Here is a 16189-nt window from a genome sequence, read left to right on the forward strand (position 1 = left end):
TTTTCTTTTACCTTTAAGATATTTCCAAGCCTACTCTCCTACAATATGGCAAAAATAGACGATGAAGGAATATCCTATAGCGAAGGATACAAAAATCTAACAATTATCATAGGAACTAAAGAACCAAAGAAAAAAAAAAAAGGGTCTAATTTTTCCATTTTTCAAAATAAAAAGTCCTAATTTTAGAATTGTTTGTGATTAAACATTTTGAATCATTTTTATTTGTCTCCATTTTAAAATCAACATTCTATTAACCCACACTAATGTCACAAGTAACCCGTGCATGACCTTGGTGATCTTCCAATCTCCTAACTTTGCATTCTTGGATATGTTTTGAAGTGCATATAAAACTCTCCAATCTCCTTGTATTCTTTTCATCCGACATGTGTCCTAGATTAGTTTTCTTGCGAAAGTCAAGGCCAAGATACTTGATTTTAAAAATCACTTCAAGAGACTCCCATTCAAAGGTGCTGCTTCTTCCTTTTAAATGAGAAAATCAAAAGTGGATTTGTTGATATTCACCTACATCTTTACTTTAAAAAGAGCTCTAGAGCATGTAAGCATGTAAGCAATCTCTTAAATCTTACAATGTCTTTGCCACTTGAATTAAGTCGGCGGAAGAAAATTGAAGTTTCACAATATACTTGATCAAGTGGACCTTTTCCCCTACAAATTTGTTTATCCAATTTTTCAACTTGTCAATATATAGCCCAAATAAAGTCAAAGATAAAGAGCAACCTTATTTAATGTCTATTTCGCTTTCAACGCTATTGAATAACCTTACTTACATTTTGCTTTTAGCCTTGACTTGCTCATACAATATATGAATTGTTTCTTTGTATTAATGTGGGGACTCACATGTCCTCTATTTTGATCCATAATTTGCTTTCGCAATGTGTTAATTGCCTTCTTGAATTCTACAAAGCAATAATATACATTTTTCTTTTTTTCTTCCAAACCTTTTCAACTAGATTTTTGAGAATGACACATTGACCACTAATTCAATGTTGGGGTCTAAAATATGCTTGCCCCTTGCTTTATTTCCTCATTGTGTTGCTCAATTTCTAATTCTAAGTACAGTTAGGTACCTCCCGCAAAGAGTACGAGGTAGTCCCATAGGACTCTAACCCATCCGTAGACCCATACATAGATGACTGGCATTGTGGACTATAAAAGACACTATACTTTTACTTTATTATACCTTAAAAAAAAAACTTCGCAAAAAGAAATTGACCATAACAGTTTAATAATTTGAGTCATATCAGAAACTAGGTATTTTTCTTTTTCGCTTTTTGCATTTCCCTCTTCTACATAAATTTAGGGCTTGTTGATACGCGTGCATGAAAGTTGAAAGTGAGGCTTGGTGACGTCAGCAATCAGTTTTGGATGACATAGGTAGACGAATAATAATGGCATGTCTATTCTCACCAACTACATTTTCTTCCAATCATGCACTGCCTCGCGTCAACACGTGTCATTGAGGCGGCACGTACTTCATGCAACATTCATCCTTATCCGTTTGTACCCTGGTTTCCCGGCAGCCGACGTACGCAGTGAAATATGTGCTTAACAACCAGAAAAAACATATTTTTATATTTTCTTAGCGGTTTCGTTAAATGACGTAATCCGGAATTCCGCCCACGGTCTTGCAACTGCTGTCGCTTTCTTTGTTTGTTTTATGGATTTCAACAAAGCCTGCCTGTCATATGAATTTTTTATGACGGTTTCGTCATTTCAATATCTTTTATTTGACGTCTTACAAAAATATTAATTGTCAAAAAATATATTACACGAAATATTAAAAATATTATTTTCTTTCACAAAGAACTTAATAAACAATGATTAATTTTAAAGTTTTTAATTATGGTTGTCTATATTTTAATTTGCAAAAAATAATAATTAGAATGAGTTGCTTGTAAACATATGTTTTATTGATAAATAAAAAAATTCATATATGATATGCCTTCGGCATAATAATAGAAAGTTGCTTATTAATTTAGATTTTAGTTTATAAATTATTTTAAAATTATCTGCTATTTATCATTAAAATTACATGGATAAAAAAACTGGGTGGGTGTCATTGTAGTGTTACGCCTCTCGACGTAATAATACTATATAATATATATCACCTACTATATTTTCTACGATTTATGAATAATTTGAAGTGTCATATATACGGTTTTAGAAAAAAATAGCATGTCAATGAATATGGTCCAATAAATTTTTAGGCTGTCATATACGGTCTAAAAGTGAAAAAACGGCCATATAGACTATCAAATTCCTAATTTCAACTATTAACAACAATAATAATAACTAGTAATTGCACCTTGGTGTGCAATGGGTACGCCAAATGCAAAAACATTGGAAAAAACAATAAAGAGGGGAAAAAGAGAATAATTGCTTTATCAAAAAGATAAATTGAAATATTATAATTCCCATTTTTTTAATAAGCTAAACAAGTTGAACAATTTAGCATATAGAGATAATTTATTTAGCAGCAAAATCAGGTCATTGGAGTGAAGGAAATAAATACTGAAATGTTAGAATTTGTAGTATATGTAAACCTGAAAAATCTTATTAATGACTAATAGTGTTTTGAAAAAAAATGTACAAAATGCACAATATAATTTTAAACATTATGAAATCGAACATATGGTTTACATTTGAAATTTTGTTGGACCCTGTCAAGAAAATGCACTTTAAACATTCAAAGAGGATGTCCTAAAAATCTTTGCATATCTTCCTCATTGATAGGTTTTGCTCCAATTGTATTTCAATCCCTATAAGAGGATACATAGTTGCATAGTTGATATCAAACTATAAAGAAGAATAGTAAGTAAAACAATAAATGAGTGTTGTTGATTTCAAACTATAAAGAAGAATAGTGGGCAAAACAATATTTGTCAAACTGATTTTGTATAACTCGAATGAGTTTAATAATTTACCATATAGAGATCAAAACCAGAACCATTCTTTTGAACACGTCACACATTGTTACAAAACACCTGGAATTTGTCAAATAGAGTAGTTTTATTTGAGCTATGTGATAAGATTGAATAGTAGGCATAGTATAAGTATTGAACTAACAAAAGATGGAACAAATCTCATATGTTTGTAGTTACAGTCGATTGCTTCAAGTGTTTACATCTGATAAAGTTTTCAAGTGTGCCTCCTCTTCTTTGCATCCAGTAACATGTGGCCTTTGTTGCATGCGTGCATATCTTTGGAATGTGAAGGCAAGGTGAATGTGAAGACTTGCAAGTTCATGAACCCTTGAAATAGATGTGAATGTCAACCCTTGTCGGTCAATGTTGCCAATGTCAATTGTTTCTCTTTGAAGTGTGAGCCCGTGTGATTTGTGTATTGTTAAGCCCCATGCCATTTTTAGGTGTCTCTGTCGTCAGAGACCACGACATATTGGAGTTAGAGGGATATTTTTTGGGTTGTTGTGATCCCAAGCCGAGCCTATGTAATTTTTGAATTGAACAACAATAAATAAGGGAAGTTGAGATGGTTTTTCACCATTATTGTATACAATTTCTTTAACTTGTCCAAGTGCACCATTGACAATTCCTATTTCCACCCATAGATTTGTACATAACATAACCTCTTGGTCAATACATAAGAAGATGTTAGATTGGAGTTGCTCTTCATTCGGATTTGGGCATGTCAATTCCCTGGGTTGTTTTGCAGTAGATAGGGCAATAGGCTTTGCTAAAGACAACAACATGTGTTTATTATGCAATGACACCATTTCATTTGTTGCAAATAGATGTTTTGATGGTAAGAAAATAGATTGTTTTGTAGAGGTGAGTAATGAACTTGACCAAGACATTAGAAGTTGCCAGTCTACAATTGTAGGTTCTGCATTTCATAAATTTGAGAGAAGTGCACGAAAAGAAATTTGGGTAGGTTGCTCTCCAATTTGATGAAATGTTTTATTCAATGTTATAATTGTTGTGAAGCTACTCCATAGTGTCCCTCCATAAGAAGTTGAAGCATACATTGGAATGTCCTTGACAGGTGGTAGTTGGCCCAAGTCACCAAAGAGCATGATTGAGTGTCCTCCAAATGGGATTTGGTTATGGGTAGGGAATGCCTCATGTAGCCTCATATCAATGCATTGTATCAACTTTGGACCAATGAAGCTCATTTCATCAATTAGAATGTAATGAATGAAGTACATGCTTTCTTGGAAGTTTGCTAGTGTTTTTCCTTGGAGAGGGATCATTTCTTTGATTGGAATTCGAAGGGCAGAATGAATTGTTGATGCTTGTATGTTGAATGTTGCAACACCTATTGGTGCAAGGAGCAGTAATGGTGATTGTCCATTTGGTGTTGATCTCATGAGTGTAGACTTTATGCTTGTTATCAGGTGTAACTTTCTTGTGCCTGCAGTTCCTTGAACAATAATCTTCAATGGTGGTTGTAAAGTATTGACATGTAGGTGTGAAATAACTAAATCATATACCTTTTGTTCTTGTATAGATAGGTTATATTGGGCCCGTTGATTGAGAACATGGTGGGCTTGAAATGTTGGGCAATTGGAGTGTATGAAAGTAGTAGCTATCACTTTTTGTTGTGGGCTTACATGGTGTTCTTCCCAATCATGGTTCAAGTCAATGTCGCGTTGGCCAAGCATATCAACTTCATCTAGGTGAATAGGAAGCCCTCGGTATAAAGCTGACAGGGCCTGCCATTCATTGAGGAAGTCTTCTTGCATTTGTTTTGGCTCACTTGAAGTGCTAGCATTACTTTCTTGCAATGTTGTTGAAGTTGTTCCTCGTACATGTCATGGATGGTAGTTGCAAAACAATTGTTACAATATTAGTTCACTCCAACAAAATGCTTGAAAATATTTGTACTCCTTTGTAGGGATGGGTGTGAATCGAGGGGATACTCGAACAATGACTGGAGTGGTCCACTCTTTTAATTGATCACATTTTTAGTTATGTCAATAAGACACATTCTCTCTAGATGTATAGGTCGGCCATGTAAGTTGCAATATAGTTTGGGTATGTGGTTGTTCCTGTGGGTGAGATTGAAACACATTGGAAGTTTTTTTGGTTCATGTTTAAATAAACAAATGTTTTGCTAGAGAGGGATAGTGGTAGCTTTAGTAAAAGGTGGTAGGTATCCTGAGCACCTATATCACGGTCAACAAGGTTCTCAAGAATAATTTTCCGAAAAGCATTAGGAGCTGGCTTATTGGGCTCAAAGTTAGTTGAAATGTGAGACAACATTTCCTGGTATGTCTCAGATTTGTTTTCATCTTTAGCTGGATATTTTGCAATATATTTGATTACAACATCAATTGAGAGAATGGGTTGACAATCCACATTAGCCCTCCATATAGAGACTATGAATGGGTTGTGAAGATTTAGGCAATCATAATTGCGAGAAGGGGTGTGTTTAGGTTGACCATTTTCAACATTAGAAAGACTAGACCTTTTTTTGATTGCTCCAAGGGGCTTTATAATGACATAGAAGAGATGCCCCCTTTCTTTTGAGGCATGTTTGGGCAGTACACTTTGTATGCCATTGAACACAATTGACCAATTCACAATAGTCAGTGGAAGTATCAGTTGATGCAATCATTCTTGTGTCCATCAAGCAAGGGTCATCAATAATAGATCGATGGAATATTTGGTTTCTCAATTCAAGTGTTTGTGGGTTCCATGCAGAGACATATCTATCAATGTAATCAAGTGCATTTTGTATTGACGAAATGTGATTCCACTATAATTTGGCAATGTCAGGTGCTTCTAGCCAGATGAAGCCATGGATATGTGCAAAGCCTCTATGTTGCCACTTATACTTGGGAAAATAGGCGTTTAGAGAGAAAAGAGTAAGACTTCAATTTAAAATAAAAAATTTGCCAGAGTTATACCTATACCAGTAGTCAATTGCACCAAGAAGTTTTTCCAAGACCTCGTCACAAAATGTAGTGAATCTGTGATGCATGTAGAGTGTAGTAAGGTGTGGATTTTAAACTATATTTTGTAACGTCCACTTAGAAGCCGCATATGGATTTGTCGGTGTGGTGGATGGTATGATGTTATGCAAGTTTGGCCATTTTGTATTTGTTGCATTGAGTGTAAAAAATAGTGTTGGGCAACCAATTTGAATGACAATGTCAATAAGTCCCCTCTTGCATAGGTTCCAAAATGGTTTCATACAACAAATTGATGAGTTAAAATGCATTAGTTGATCAACAAGCTTGTCATCAAGCAAGTTCTTTAATCTTTGACGAAGGTTAGCAATTGTTGCAAGCAGGGAATCATCTAGTTGCTTATGAACAAAAACAGATGTTGTGGCTTGAGTTTGATGGCACATAAGTATATTCAATATGAAGTACCTAAACCTTGGGTGTTGACCAAACCTATTATCATGGTATCGCAGAAGATGGAGAGCATACACGTGTAGCTTAACTTCTTTGAGACGTGGTTGTTTGAATGTAATTGTACCCTTTACCTTTATGAACAAAGTGGGGAATGACATCACAAATAATCCTCCAGTGTTGTATTCATTTATGGGAGATGGCAAAATGGGTGGCCATTGCAATATAGGAGGTAGTCTACCTTTGCCTAGCTATAGTAAAGAGCGTACTTCTTCCACCTCTCTACATGCAGGTGGAAGGCTCGCCACAAATGAAGTAGTCATTTGCAAGTTCTCTTCTAATGGATCATCTTGTGTACTATCTTCTTGCATTAAGCTCATATCAATGGGATTGGGATTTGAAGTTGTTGCATACAAAAGGTCAAATATGTTTGTGGGGGTAAAGACGATAATGCAGAGTCAACTAGTTGTACATCTTTGTAGTATGAATCATATGAGATCTTATATTGCAATGCCTCATAAACACGTCCTCTACTTACATAGAAGTTGTATTGTTGTTGACCTTTGGTTACCTTGTTTACTATTATTATGTCCAATCCATCTATATGCCTAGGCAAGTGGGATACAATTACTGAAATATCCTATGGAAAAGAAATAGTGTGACCACTATATTTGAGTTGCCCCCCTCTTGCATAACTAACTTGAAGGCCGTGGCTAACCCTTGCTATCAACATCTCCTCAACTTGAGTTAGTATTTGCAAACAAAGTGGTTTCTCACCAAGGTCCATGTTGTTCCATTTTTTGAGAAGTGGGGCTTTTTTTTTTCCTTTTCTCTGACATGCATCTGTAACAAGTATTAATTCCATTTGGTTGTCTAGTTTTAATCCTTGGATATATTTCAATGCAGACTAGACATGTTGAAAACTTTGAAAGCTTCTCCAACTTTGAATGAAAGTTGTTTCTAGCATTACAATAATTTTGAGAGAAAAGTGGGGGAGTATGGGTTTGTCCTATTGGAATAGGTTGAGTTGTATGTTGAATTTGAGGTACATGTCTTTGTAGATGTGTTGGATATTGGGAAGAAGAAAATATGGATGTAGAGGCTTGGTCAACAATAATGTATTGGGTTTCTCATCTTCTTTTGTTAATAATATATTTTGTTGCATGGTAACTTGCACACTACATTTGATTTTGATGAGAACGTCTTCCTTGCATTGTATCATTCTGTATGTCCATGGCATGGTCCGTTGACTACCAAAAGAATGTGGTCTATTTGTGGATGAAGATTTTTCAAATATAAATATATAAAAAATCAAATAATACTAAATGAAGACACGTATCTTTTTGCAAAAGTAGTTTAGTAATATTAACATACAAAAAAAAGTGCAAACATAATTTGACATAACATGTGAAACCATTCATAAAGATACTTATAAGATAAAATGTGAGGAGAAAAAAGTGACATATATCAAATTAACATATCATATGTTGATATGTGTGTTTATTCGAGGTCGATTATCTTCACACATATGGAGATTATTTTTAACATAATTACTTTGCAATGTCAATTTAAATAAATGTAAAATTATATTTTGAAATGACATTAGTAAAATAAGTGCATAAAAATTTGTTAAATTACATATATAAATTTAGGAAAATAATACAAGATGTCTTCTTATATATGTTTGAGGAAAAGTATCTTTACATTGATGGACAAATGAAATACATAATATTGAAAAAGATATACAAAATGGATATATGACCTTTGAGAAGAAGTGACAAGTTTAAATTTTAAGCAAGCTTAATGGCCATAATAACAATGCTTTGTGTTCTTGGGACAACAAATGGAACCATTTTGATGTTGATATCAAAGAGAAATTGGCAATCAACAACATTGTTCAAAATGGGTTTCGAAGCATTAGGCTCCTCTAGTAGAAGTTGAAAATCTTCTGCCCCAACACCCAACAAGGCATTTGATGGTCCTTTGAATGCAGTTACTTTAAGAAGTTCCCCAATTGCATCTTGCAAGTCCATTTTAAGCAAGTAGATGAAATCACATTTCGAGAAATAAGTAGAACACTTTGGGCATTGAAATGTGTTGGGTGAACTCTAAACAACTTTTTTCTTACATTTTTTTTTGTCCACTACTCATGGACATGAAGGGTAGTAAAAGTTGTCCAAGTGGAGTTTTGTGATAGTGGCCTTTACACATAATTTTTTTGTCAGAAAAGCTTTCATTGGTAATAGATGAAATATCTATTGGATTTTCAAATTTGGGGGGTGGGTTGGCTTTGTGACAAGGAAATGTAAGGTTGGTCAATCCCTTTATTGGCATACTATGCTTGTAATGTTGAGGTTTCCAACAAAGTTGCATTGATTAAAATTATAGTCGAAAAGATAGTATCAAGTGATTTCCCATTCCAAGAGATTATACATGCAGACTAGAACAAAACAACAAGAGGATTCACTTCTAGGGACATATCAAAGATTTGTTTTCCTTCAAATTGGCAATGATTGCCCCAAAGTGTAACATCTATGGTACAATTTGACATGTTTATGATTGTAGTTGTACATTTTATTGTCTTGGTTCCATCTCTTTTACGTATGGTTGATGTTGGGGAGATGGTTAAAACTATTCCAATGACATCTACAAGGGAATTAATAGGAAATGACTCGAGCGAATCTATTCTCTTAATGTGGAAGCTATGCGTGGGTATGGTAGAGTATATGCATGTGGAAGGAGTTATTGTTGATGAGTTGTGGAGGATTATTACAAAAGGGTTTGTGGAGCTACTATATTTTGTGTTCGCCACTTTAATCTGACCATTGGAGATCACATAAAGACTATCAGAGTGAATAACATGGTAGAAACTATCAACAAGTTCATTAAAATACATCAGATGTATTTGAGAGTCTAACTTGTCTACAAAATCAAACCCAAAAACTTTCCTCTCATGTCTAGCATTTTTAAATTCATGAATTGGGGTTTTAGCCAATACTTTGTTGGGAAAATGGTGTCTCAACCTTGCATTTATAGGAGGTTACTATTTATAGTAAATTTTCATTTAAGCACAAAATATTGTGAAATCTCCCAGAAGCTTATGGTTGGTTAGATAAGTGTGTTGGTAAAGTTTTGTTGCAAGATCACAACTAGTTTTGAAGATATTTAAGTTTCTGTTTTGGAGGGGTGCAATTAAAGGTTTAAAATTAATTTTGGGGACTTTAGACCCTCCGAAACGCCTTGAAAAGTGGGAGTAAATGGTATAGCGGTTTATGAGGTGATAGAGAACTTCGCGATATTTCCGGTGCTTCAAATGGTTCGTCAATCGCACACATGGTTCACAAGTTATGGCCTCCGAAAGTTTGTACTCCTGAAATAGGAAATATAATTTGCATCGGAAACATAAATGAGTTGTAAAAGGGAGGGACACGTGTTGATGTGTGTTTAGCACATCATCGGGCATCTAGATTGGAGATAAGGTTGGCTATACTTTATTGGGTGGTTTCACCCCATGGTTTTGTAATACAGTTTGACGATTTCTTGTTGTATCTCATATATATGAGATGCGTGAGATAGAGGTTGTGTGTAAGAGTCTTATGGCTATTGAGTTACATCTGAATCTCTGTTTAGTGGTACTCTTGCGAAGAGCTTGCTCTGCAAGTATATTGTAATCTATTTTTTATTGTTGAATAATATATTGGGCGACTTTTGGAGTGTGGGATTTTTCTCCTGAATGGGTTTTCCCCACGTAAATCACTATGTTGTGGTATGAATGTTATTTATGAGTATTTATGTTAAGTTTCTATAACTGTTGTGATGATCTGTAAATTTTTTTGCATTATCCCCTCTCAAGGTTAGTGTAGGAAGTTGTTCTGCTACTTAACTTCTTTACAAGTGGTATCAAAGCCTAATCACCTTTGGTTTCAGTTGTGGGTTGTTGGGTTTTTTGAACGAATCCAGATTTAAGTGGGAGCTTGTGCAGAAGACACTTTTTTATCTTGTTGCAGGAATTTTCAGATGGCAAGTTCGTTAGGGATAATAGAGGTGGGGAAATTTAATGGAAGTAATTTTGAGATGTGGAAGCTGAAGATGGAAGATCTGCTAATAGATCAAGAATTGTGGAATGCTATTGATGTGAATGTCCAAAGACCCTCAGATCCTACTATGGCGGCTCAGTATGATATTATGGACCGCAAATCCAAGGGTCTAATTAGATTGTGCTTGTCAGACTTTGTTCTGATCAATGGCCACGAAGAAAACTCTGCAAAGAAGCTATGGACTAAGCTTGGTGAAATGTATCAAGCAAAATCTTTGTTAAATTAGATTTTTCTTGAGGAAGAAATTGTATTCCTTGAAGATGGAAGAGGGTGGACGAATTGCAGACCACCTAGAAGCATTCAATATGTTGGTGTCTCAATTGGTATCTGTCAGTGTTAAGATGGACAAAGAGGAGAAATTCCAAATCTTTCTTTGTTCTTTGCTTGAATCGTGAGATTCTCTTGTTATGGATATCGGTAGTACTTCTGTTGTTTTGAAGTCTGAAGATGTGGTGAGTGCTCTACTTGGTGAAGAGATGTGGAGGAAGGTATCAATTAGTTCGAAGGAAGCTTTAATTATTTGTGGAAGACCTAAGGAGAAAGGAAAGAAGAATGAGAAGCGCAATAAGTTCAAATCGAGAGGGAGATCTAAATCTCCTGGAAAGTCCAAAGTCATTTGCTAGAATTGCGGTAAACCAAGTCACATCTGTAAGGATTGCAAAGAAGAAAAGAAGAAGAAAAAGAAGAAATTCGATTATGATTTTGAGTCTGAGAAGAAAGACGGTGATGCATTCATTGCAGCTTTGATGACTCATGTAGGTAATGATGGCTAGTTAATTGACTCAGGTGTATCTTTTCATATGAATTCCAATAGATATTGGTTTTTTGAATATGAAGAATTTAATGGAGGTAAGGTGTACTTGGGTGTTGATTCACATTTAGACATTATTGGTCGAGGTAAAGTTAGAGTCATATTTTTCTAATGGTAGAATAAAAAGGATTAATGGTGTGCTACATATCCCTGGATTAAAACAAAATATGCTATCTGTAAGAAAAATGATAGATGCAGGTGTGCAGGTACTCTTTTTTGAAGCAGGATGTAAGATGATTAAGGGTGCTATGGTAATTGCTAGAGGTGTCAGGTTTGAAACTTTGTATAAGCTAGAGGCATACACTGTTGAGTGTAATAGCATTTCTATAAAAATTAAATCTGTGGATATTTCGTCGAAAGATTTGAGAGTTTCACCTTCAATGGATGGACATGGCTTTTGGGTACCTAAGGGTGCTATTTCTTCTGAAGAAAAGTTACCTACAGAGAAGACAATGTTATGGCACCAGAGGCTTGGCCACATTGGAGAAAAGGGTCTAAGGACCTTGAAAAATAAAAACCTTGTTGAAGGTTTGAATGATTGTAATCTTGACTTTGATTTATGTGAGCATTGCATTTATGGAAAACAAAACCACGTTTAGTTTTACTTGAGTTCTCATAAATCTTGTGGTGTTTTGGATATTATTCATTCTAATGTGTTTGGTCCTATAGGTGTTCCTTCGATTGGAAAATCCACATATTATGTTTCATTTATTGATGATTTTAGTAGGACATGGGTATATTTTCTTAAGAGTAAATATGAAATTTTCAGTCATTTTAAAAATTTAAAGTAATGGTTGAGTTGTAGATTGGAAAGAAAACTAAATGTTTGAGGATTAATAATAGCGATGAATTTTCTCTAATGATTTTGATAGATTCTGTAAAGACTATGGCATTAACAGACAGAAGACAACTCCGTATTCTACACAACATAATGGAGTTGCAGAAAGAATGAATAGGACACTGATGGAGAAGGCAAGGAGTATACTGAGTGGTGCTGGTCTAAAACAAAAGTTTTGGGCTGAAGTTGTTGCTACTGCCTGCTACCTGATTAATAGGTCTCCTACATCAGCCCTTGTTGATAAAACACCTATGGAAGCATGGTTGGGTCATAAGCCTTCATTGAGACATCTTAGTAGTTTTGGTTGCAAGGCATATGCACATGTGCTAAGGGAGAAGCAGATAAAGTTGGAGAACAAGGATGTGAAATGTATCTTCATCAGGTATAGTTATGGTGTGAAAGGATACAAGCTTTGGGACCCTGTTGCACAAAAGATAATTCATAGTAGAAGTGTTATTTTTAGAGAAATTAAGTCTCCTTTTGTTACAGTGTAACCAGAACAAACTAAGAAGGAAGAAGTGATTCAATTCCCTTCTACGCCTGAAAGAGTTGAATCGAGACCCCTAGATAGTCAAGAAGTTGAGGAGAGCTCGTCTAGCTCTGAATCTTCAGAAGAGGAGGAAGAGCCTCCAACTCAGCTTGTTCAAAGGTTTACAAGACATAGACAACCACTTGAAAGGTATTCACTTGATTATTGGAGATGTATTTTTTCTTTGAATACTAATATGGATGAACCTAGATCTGTAGAAGAGGCATTATGTATGAATGATGCAGAATCCTAGAAGATTGCTATGGAAGAAGAAATGGTAGCTTTGAAAAAGAATGATACATGGGATCTTGTACCATTGCCTGAAGGATGAAAACTTGTTGGTTGTAAATAGGTGTTCAAGAAAAAGATTGGTTCAGATGGAAGCATTGAGAAGTATAAAGCGAGTTTGGTTGCAAAAGGCTACTCTCAGGTTGAGGGTGTTGATTATGGTGAGATATTTTCTCTTTTTGCAAAAATGACATCCATTAGATTTTTGCTTTCTATTGCTTCTGCTTATGATTTAGAGGTTAAGCAAATGGATGTGAAAACTGCTTTCCTTCATGGTGATTTGGAGGAGGATATTTATATGGCACAACCAGAGCACTATGTGGTGAAAGGTAAAAGTAATTTGGTCTGTAAATTAAAGAAATCTATGTATGGCCTCAAACAGAGTCCTAGGATGTAATACCAGAAATTTGACACATGTTGAGTTTGGGATTTGGGCGTTCTAAATCAGATCATTATTTTTATTATAAATATGATGATGATCATTTCATGTACATTGCATTGTTTGTTGATGATATGTTATTCATTGGTAAAGGGAAAGGTATGATTTTAGAACTGAAGTCTCAACTCACTGCTAAATTTGAAATGAAAGATTTTAGTACAACAAAGCGCATTCTTGGGATGGAAATTAGAAGAGATAGAGTGAACAGAAAGCTATGGCTAGGCCAGAGTAATTATGTGAATTCAGTGTTACAAAGGTTTAACATGCAGGATTGTAGACCATTGTGTGTTCCTTTTACAGTTGGAATGGAATTATCTATTGCAGAGTGCAGTTGGAAGTTTGATGTATGCTATGGTTTGTACTAGAACAGAGATTGCCCAAGCAGTGGGAGTTCTGTCTATATATATGTCTAATCCTGGTAGAGTTCATTGGGATGCAGTCAAAAGAGTCTTCAAATATTTGAAAGGTGCCCCAGAGTATTCTTTGTGTTATCATGGTAATTTGGTTGGAGATGCAATTTCCCTTGATATTGATGGTTATGTGGATTCAGACTGGGCAGGTGATATTGATAGAAGAAGATCCACCAGTCTTTATGTGTTTACTTTATTTGGTGGTGCAATTAGTTGGATGAGTAAGTGACAATCTGTGGTTGCTTTGTCCACTATTGAAGCAGAGTATATGGAAGCTACTCATGCTTGTAAAGAAGCCATTTGGCTTAGGAGACTGTGTTCAGATATTGGAATAAAACAAGGAGCAATGACAGTTTATTGTGACAATCAGAGTGTGATCTTCCTGGCTAAGAACTCGACATTTCATGCCCAGACCAAACACATTGATGTTGAGTATCATTTTGTCAGAGATATGGTTGAAGATGGCAGGGTGAAGCTGGCTAAGGTAGAAACTTTGATGAATGTTGTAAATTCTTTAACTAAGGTCGTGAGCGCAAAGAATTTCAAATGGTGTTTTGAGTCTATGGGCCTCATGGCCCCTAGCAATTGATCTATTAATTTGATACACCCTGTTCTCTTAAAAGGTGTTCGACAATTGGGAGAATGTTGGGAAAATGGTGTCTCAACCTTGCACTTACATGAGGTTACTATTTATAATAAGTTTTCATTTAAGCACGAAATATTGTGAAATTCTACTAGAAGCTTCTGGTTGGTTAGATAAGCATGTCGGTAAAGTTTCATCTCAAAATCACAACTAGTTTTGAAGATATTAAAGTTTTTGTTTTGGAGGGGTGCAATTAAAGGTTTAAACTTAATTTTGGGAACTTCAGACCCTCTGAAACACCCTAAAAAGTGGGTGTAAATGGCATAGCAATTTATGAGGTGATAGAGAACTTTGCGAACTTTTCAACGCTTCAAATGATTCATCAATCAGACACACAATTCACAAGTTATGGCCTCCGAAAGTTTGTACTCTTGAAATAAGAAATATAATTTGCATCAGACACATAAATGAGTTGTAAAAGGGAGGGACACATGTTGATGTGTGTTTTAACACATCGTAGGGCATCTAGATTGGAGATAAGGTCAACTATACTTTATTGGGTGGTTTCACCTTATGGTTTTGTAATACTGTTTGACAATTTCTTGTATTGTATCTCGTATATATGAGGTGTGTGAGATAGAGGTTGTGTGTAAGAGTCTTATGGCTATTGAGTTACCTCTGAATATCTAATTAGTGGTACTCCTGCGAAGGCCTTGTTCTTCAAGTATATTGTAATATGTTTTATATTGCTAAATAATATATTGGGCGACTTTTGGAGTATGGGGTTTTTCTCCTGAAAGGGTTTTCCCCGTGTAAATCACTATGTTGTGGTATGAATGTTATTTATGAGTATTTTTGTTGTTTTTGTAAGTGTTGTGATGATCTGTAAAAGTTTTTGCATTATCCTCCTCTCAAGGTTAGTGTAGCAAGTTGTTCCACTACTTAACTTCCTTACATGCTCGACCCTCAATGGACCATTGTTTGTGGTATGGGGTCAATTTTGTAATGGGTTATGGAAAGGGTTCATGTTTTGTATGGAACATTATGTAGAAGAAGATCCCAATGGGTCTTCAGAGCTAATGGGTGGAACGTATGTAGTAGCTTGGAGGAGAGGCATTGGAGTCCCAATGATTGTTGCATTGTTTGAAAGTATTTGCAAGCTATCAATTAAGATAGCCCTGCAATAAAATGAGATGTATAATTTAGTAAGAAGGTGTATATGAACAAACAAGAGCCAAAAAAAATTATCAGGGAAATATGGACATACGTGTAGTTGTCTAACATCTTGCAAGAATATTCTCTTAGGGAGATAATAGAACTTTAAATAAAGCTTCTTCCAAAACTAGGGTGTTCAACTAGTCAAGAAGCAATGCAGGATGTATGTGCATACCATCTGAGAGTTTTAGTTGGTATTTGACATTTGCAAAATGAGTTTGTGGAATGGAGTGTATAGATGTTACTTGCAAAGAAGGGTCAACAAGAGACATGCCCGCAAGAATGTTTGCAATGACATCTATAGTTAACATTACCATCATGTAGTTGGAACTTTGTCGAAGAAATTTGGCTTGTGAATAAGTTGAAATATGACAATTAGATAGCGATATAACAAATGTGGTTGCCAAAGAAGTTGAAAGTGAGTGTATATGTTTTTTTATAAGTAAATTGAAATATGGTAAAAGAAATTTCAAGGACTAAAGATTGTTTTTCCATGTTACACCAAAACTTTGTGCTCAAGAAATTAAAATTCTAAATACACTAGTATGAATCGACATATGAAACAAACTAAATATATGTGACATTGAGAAAGTATATAATTTGTAATATTTAAGAGTGGTTGAAGCACAAAGAATCAAA

Source organism: Cryptomeria japonica, chromosome 7 (assembly GCF_030272615.1).
Source record: "Cryptomeria japonica chromosome 7, Sugi_1.0, whole genome shotgun sequence".
NCBI lineage: Eukaryota > Viridiplantae > Streptophyta > Pinopsida > Cupressales > Cupressaceae > Cryptomeria > Cryptomeria japonica.